The sequence below is a fragment of the Notolepis coatsorum genome, assembly GCF_963971535.1.
Source record: "Notolepis coatsorum genome assembly, chromosome: 9".
Classification (NCBI taxonomy): domain Eukaryota; kingdom Metazoa; phylum Chordata; class Actinopteri; order Aulopiformes; family Paralepididae; genus Notolepis; species Notolepis coatsorum.
The window spans coordinates 103,304,307-103,311,208 of record NC_140173.1 but is presented as its reverse complement, the minus strand read 5'-3'; positions in this window follow the sequence as shown (position 1 = coordinate 103,311,208).

Genomic DNA, 6,902 nt, shown 5'->3' with positions numbered 1-6,902 from the left:
CTGGCCGTGATGGGGATTAGGCGACAGCACTGAACAACAGGCTGCCTACTGAACAACAGGCTGCCTACTGGTAACTGTAGTTCTTTTTTATGACAAATTAAAAACCTTATAACTACCTTTATTTCAACCAAAAATGCTTAAACAATAATGTTAGTGGTAGAAGGGAACTCATTTTGTGCAAAGATGGAAGCTTGTCAATTTCCATGTGGCAGAATTGTTACAATAGCCGATAATCCATTTTCCCAATGATGAATCTATAAGACCACTGCACTTCCGCGTTACATTGAGCTCATGGAGGAGATTGCGGGGGAGCAAATGAATGAATGTGGATGAGAGCCTTGATGTAAGTGGTTGCAGCTACGGCTGTGGGGGTGTTAGAGACATGATCGAATAGACTTTTATGCGCCTGACAGCGCAGACACACCAGCCGCGCGCAGGCACTTGCGGGTTCCGCGCGATAATAGCGCGTGTGGCCGGGCACACCGAGTCCGACTTCAGAGCGGGCGAAAGTGCACGGAGGAAGGCACATTTACATTGGAACAGCTGTAAATGGCTAGTCTATTGCGAAGTCAGTCCCCGTTTGAAGATTTTTTAAAGATTTCCAGTTCCAGTGTTCTATTGTCCATTTTGCATGTATCACCAGTTATTATATAATTAATTAGAATGTTAGAATTCATTTTAGAATGATGATCAGTGTGACTGTACTCCTGAAAAAGTATAGTAGTAGTATGGTTTATTTGTATTGGGAAAGATACAGACACATTAGCTGGTTGAACTTGGGTATGTCTGAGACAGTGGTCAGATGGTTCTCTTCCTACCTTTCTGATAGGGTCCAGCGGGTTGAGGTCAGTGGCACTATGTCAGAGGCCAAGCCCATTGTATGTGGGGTCTCACAAGGAAGCGTGCTAGGACCGCTCCTTTTTTTACTGTACATAAATGACATGTCAGTAGCATGCTCATGTAACTTGTTTTTATTTGCAGACGACTCAGCCCTGCTAGTCTCACACAAGGATCAGAACACACTAGAACAGATGCTAGGAGAAGAACTTGCAGGGGTCAGCAGTTGGCTTTCGGACAACAGGCTTTCTCTTCACCTAGGTAAGACAGAGGCAGTACTATTGGGCTCCAAGCTCAGGAAAGCACGGGAGTTTAACATCAAGTTAGGAGCTGTAACCCTAAAACAGCACCAAAAAAAAGTGAAGTATCTAGGCTGTATGATAGACGGGAGCCTATGGGGATGCTATGGCCTCCCAAGTACTGGGCAAAGTCAACGCCCGCACCAGGTACCTAGCTAGGAAAGCCAACCTCCTTGGCAGAGATAGTCTCAGGCTACTAGCAAATAGCCTAGTACTCTGCCACTTTGACTATGGTAGCGTGTCTTGGTTTGAGGGCCTGACAGTGACCATAAAAAAGAAGCTTCAGGTTTCCCAAAATAAGCTGGTAAGGGTGGTAATGGGTCTTGGCCCTCGCACCCACATAGGGAGGAGTCACTTTCAGGAGCTAAACTCGCTTCCTGTGAAGGCCAGAGTTACCTAGCTCAGACTGAACATAGTGCACAATATTATAAACCAAAGGTCCCCTAGATACCTCCAGAACTACTTCACCCCGGTCAATGAATCCCACAACCACAGAACTAGAGCAAGCATAGCAAACCTGAAGCCTGCTTCTTTCCGATCCAAACTGGGCCAGTGCTCCCTTACTTTCTCTGGAGCCCAGGATTGGAACAAGCTGCCTATCCCCATCAAGCAGAGCTCGAGCCTCCACAGCTTCAAGAGAAGCGTCAGGAAATGGCTCATGGACAGAATAGAGGAATAGCCCCCTATAGTTTTAATGGGTTTCCAATCAGTTTTTAGTTATTGTTGGGTATAAATGTTAGCTATAGGTTAGTCTTCTAATGTTTTAAATGTATGTGTTTTGTGTTATTGTCGTGCCCTGGGACCATGACGGAAATAAGGGTTTTACTCTTTCTCATGTTATCCTTTGGATCCTTGTTGTGTGTTTTTAATCCATCAATCAAATCAAATCAAATCAAATCAAATCAAATCAACAACATCTATATGTGTGGTAATAATGCAGATATTGAGTGTATTTCTGTGAAAATGCGCATGGTGCACGCCTCTGAATCCAACCAAAGCGAAAACGATCGCTTCCACCCCGCGAGTCACGTGCCCGCTTGCGGCCAGTGGGCACAGCTACGTCCGTTAACATGGGAGCGAAAGTGAAGCGCTGGTCGCCCGTCCGCCCGCCCGCCCGCCTGCCTTCGCGCGCGACTGGTGTGTCAGGGCTGTTATAGTCCGTGTTTTGTGCCTGGAAGCGTTGCGTCGAGTGCTTATGTGATTGATTGATTGATGATTGAAAACTTTATTAAGGGTAAATTGGTTTTGCGGGCTCCAGATGAATTTAATTTTGTGGGGGGGTAAACCTAATCTACTCTACATCACCTAACCTAATCTACCCTACATTCTGTTACTCTGCCATGTACTCTATAATTACCTTTGTAAGTAGTGAGACAGAATGTTCCCAGAAGTAGCTTCTTGCCCGTGCTCGAGGCCATGTCCGGGCTGAGCAAAAAGCAGAAGCAGGGGCACCAGGAGAGATGGAATCTCCCCAGGACCATCCACCAGCTGAGACAGCTGACCAGGCTCTTCCAGCACTGTATGTCGTCCTCGGGAGGGAGTCCTTACTCTGGGTCGGCTCAGGTCACAGCAATCTGCCTCTGTTATTATACTAACTGCAGCATCGGTGAGAGGATACATCAGAGGAAACAGCCTCCCCGACTCCTCCCCAAAACAGAGAGAGAGAGAGAGAGAGAGAGAGAGAGCGAGAGCGAAGAGAGAGAGCGAGAGAGAGAGAGAGAGAGGAGAGAGAGAGAGAGAGAGAGAGAGAGAAGAGAGAGAGAGAGAGAGAGAGAGAGAGAGAGAGAGAGAGAGAGAGAGAGAGAGAGAGAGAGGTTGTGTGAGGGGTGAGTCAGCCAGGCAGAAGGTTGAGGGACAAGTTAACAGGAAGAGAGGACATGTGGGGCGGCGTGGCTCAGGGGTAGAGCGGGTCGTCCAATGATCGAAGGGTTGTGGTTCGAATCCCGCTCAAGCCCATGTCCATTCCCACTGCCGTTGTGTCCTTGGGCAAGACACTTAACCTACTTGCCTCGTATGAATGTGTATGCATGTGAATGAATGTTGGTGGTGGTCGGAGGGGCCGTAGGCGTTGATTATTCGCCACGCTTCCGTGAGTCTGCTCAGGGCAGCTCTGGCTGCAATTGTTAGCTTACCACCACGGTATGACTGTGTATGAACGAATAATGGACTCTGTAAGCGCTCTGGGGTCTCTGGGTGTCACGAAGAGCGCTATATAAATCCAATCCATTATTATTATTATTACATATCCTAGTTTCCATGCAGGCGCGAACTGGCCATCGGGGAATTTGGAATGTTCCTGGTGGACCGGTCCACTTGCGAGGGCCGCCCAACCTCTCACGTTTATTTTTATTTTTAACAGACATATTATTTATTGCCGGTTTTCTATGTATGATGAATTTGTATAGCTCGCCATAGTCTTGGCCGGGTGGAGCAGTGGGACACCTGACTAATTTACTAGACGAGCTGCTGAGGGGAAGAAACTGAGTCTGTGGCGAGTTTTCAAGGTCTTACAATGTGGAACACAACATCCCAGGTCTCTCTCTCTGACCGACATGTGTCAAGTGTGTGTGTGTGTGTGTGTGTGTGTGTGTGTATACTAAGGGTGGGAATCTCCAGAAGCCCCACGATACAATATTATTACAATACTAGTCACAATACTGTAATATCGCGATATACTGCGATTTATTACCTGCAATAATATATTATATATATGTTTTATCTAATAAGATAACGTTTTCAGTCTGTTCACCTCACTCCTGTCATTTTATTACAGCAAAATGGGAAATGTTATATAATATTGGCACACAAAATATTGCAATATATCGTCGTATATATCCATTATCCATTATATCACTAGATTTTTGTTGATGTTATCGTTTTCACCTTTAGAGTCGTGCCACTAAGCAAACACCTCACATGCTTCAGGTGACAGTAGACAGCAGCGCGGGGCCTGACAGGGACTCGGGAATCTGAAAAAGGTAAATAGTATTTCAAATGTATTTTAACATTTTCAAGTATCAATTTAAAATGTATTTTCAAATTTGAATGTATCAGTTGGCAATGTGAGACATAACCAAACCAATAAGAAGGACACACAATGTCACAGACGCAAGTCATTCTCGTACCTGATTGAACTGGTTTTACACAAAGTGCCATGCCTGTGAGTCGCCACTAGGGGCAGAGTGGCTGAAGTGTGAGTGAATTAATTGATTGATTGATTGATTGATTGAAAACTTTATTAACAGATTGCAGAATGGGTACAATACAGTACGGCTCAATACACACAATTGTTAAGGGGATGCAGACCAGAGAAAGACTTTCGTCTAGTTTACATCAGGGTCCCCAATTTTCAATTCATAATGACATTAATGACCTACGCAACATACAGATATATATCATGACATTTGTGACATACATGACATACAGGTATACAGTACTGTTACATTTGTGACATACATGATATGTAAATATACAGTACTGTTAAACAGAGATCCTAACAGAAATCTGAGACAAAGTGTAATCGGCGACCCAAAGAAAATGTGTGTGTTCCTGTGTGTGTCGCTGCATGACTACATTGTCAATGTGTGCAGTGTGCAATGATTAACCAGCAGCTGATCTTAAATCATCAAAACAAAATGATCCAGACACCCTGAGCTGATGGAGGGGCTGTTTCTATTATCTGTAAACTATAAACCTGAAAGGGTATTTGTGTGTAACTGATGTTTTGAATAATTTGCCATGGATCAGACATGGATTTTGGACCATGTAACCATATCAACTAATGATCTCTCATTAAGAGGTGGGAATGGAGTGGAAAATAATCCCATCCTGAGCAAGACATAAGAGCAAAATGGCCACTGTGTGGATAATGGTCAATTGATTGATACTGCTTCTTTGAAATAAGCCAGAGGTTTAGTTGTCATCAGTTTCTATAAACACCCCCATCCTCCACCAATAATGGATTTAGAAACTCCAGACCAGTGGTGCTTGGGGTCCTTGAGAGGTTAAAAACACTGCTCTAGACCAATGGTGATTGGGGTCCTTGGGGGTGAAAAACAAATGCTCTAGAGACCAGTTGTGCTTGGGGTCCTTGGAGGGGGGGGTGAAAAACACTGCTCTAGGCCAGTGGTGCTTGGGGACCTTGAGAGGTTAAAAACACTGCTCTAGACCAGTCGTGCTTGGGGTCATTGAGAGGTTAAAAACACTGCCAGTGGTGCTTGGGGGTTCTTGGGGGGGGGGGGGGGGGGGGGGAGGACACTGCTCTAGACCAGTGGTGCTTGGGGGTTCTTGGGGGGGGGGGGGGGGGGGGGACACTGCTCTAGACCAGTGGTGCTTGGGGGGTGAAAACACTGCTCTAGACCAGTGGTGCTTGGGGGTGAAAACACTGCTCTAGACCAGTGGTGCTTGGGGGGGAAACACTGCTCTAGACCAGTGGTGCTTGGGGGGTGAAAACACTGCTCTAGACCAGTGGTGCTTGGGGTCCTTGGGGGGTGAAACACTGCTCTAGACCAGTGGTGCTTGGGGTCCTTGGGTGGTGAAAACACTGCTCTAGACCAGTGGTGCTTGGGGTTCTTGAGGCGGTTTCTTTGGGGGGGGGGGGGGGGGGGGGGATTAGTGAGAGGTGGGAATGGAGTGGAAAATAATCCCATCCTGAGCAAGACATAAGAGCAAAATGGCCACTGTGTGGATAATGGTCAATTGATTGATACTGCTTCTTTGAAATAAGCCAGAGGTTTAGTTGTCATCAGTTTCTATAAACACACACATTGACAGTGTTGTGAAGAAGGCACAACAACGCCTCTACTTCCTCAGGCGCCTAAGGAAGTTCCAAGTCAGTCAGAAGATCCTTAAGAACTTCTACTCATGTACAATAGAGAGCATCCTGACTGGCAACATCACCTCCTGGTTTGGGAATAGCACTGCACAAGACCGAAGCAGACTACAAAGAGTGACACGTTCAGCCGAACGCACAATTGGAGGGGGGCTCCCCACCCTCCAGAACATTTACAACAAGCGGTGCAGGGGCAAGGCTAAGAGAATCATTAAGGACTCCAGCCACCCGAACAACTGCCTCTTTGAACTGCTGCGGTCAGGCAAGCGATACCGGAGTCTCAAGGCGAGCACAGAAAGACTCAGAAGAAGCTTCTATCCCCAGGCCATCAGGCTGCTCAACGAACAATGAACACTACACAACAACCATCAAACGCACATAGCACACACATCCACACGCACACACTCACTTTAAACAAACACACTGTAGCACCCACTCCCCACACTTTATATTTATTGATAAAGGATTTGCACTACAACTCGTACACCTTAATGTAAATTGTACCTAAATTGTACCTCATCCCATTTCTGCTTTGCACTATATAGTATTGTATATTAGTACACTGCATAGTATATTGTATATTATATGGTAACTCAATTACGTCTATTCTGCATCGAACATTGTACATATGTCTATACTGAACATTGTGACCTCATTTTCTACTTCTAATTTACATGCTATCTATGTTATTTGATACTTATCTTGTCTAGCACAGTCTCTGGAGCGTAACAGTAAGAAGCATTTTGTATAAAAGTATTCTGTACTTCTGTATGACAACTATTAAAGAAACTTGAAAACTTGATATCAATGTTTTGAACCCCATTCTGTATTTTCCCGAATTATACAGTACCAAACACATCATTTCAACCAGGGTGCATCATGTCTGTGTGGAGTCCAGTATAAGCAGTACCCAACTATACTACTACTGTACTCAA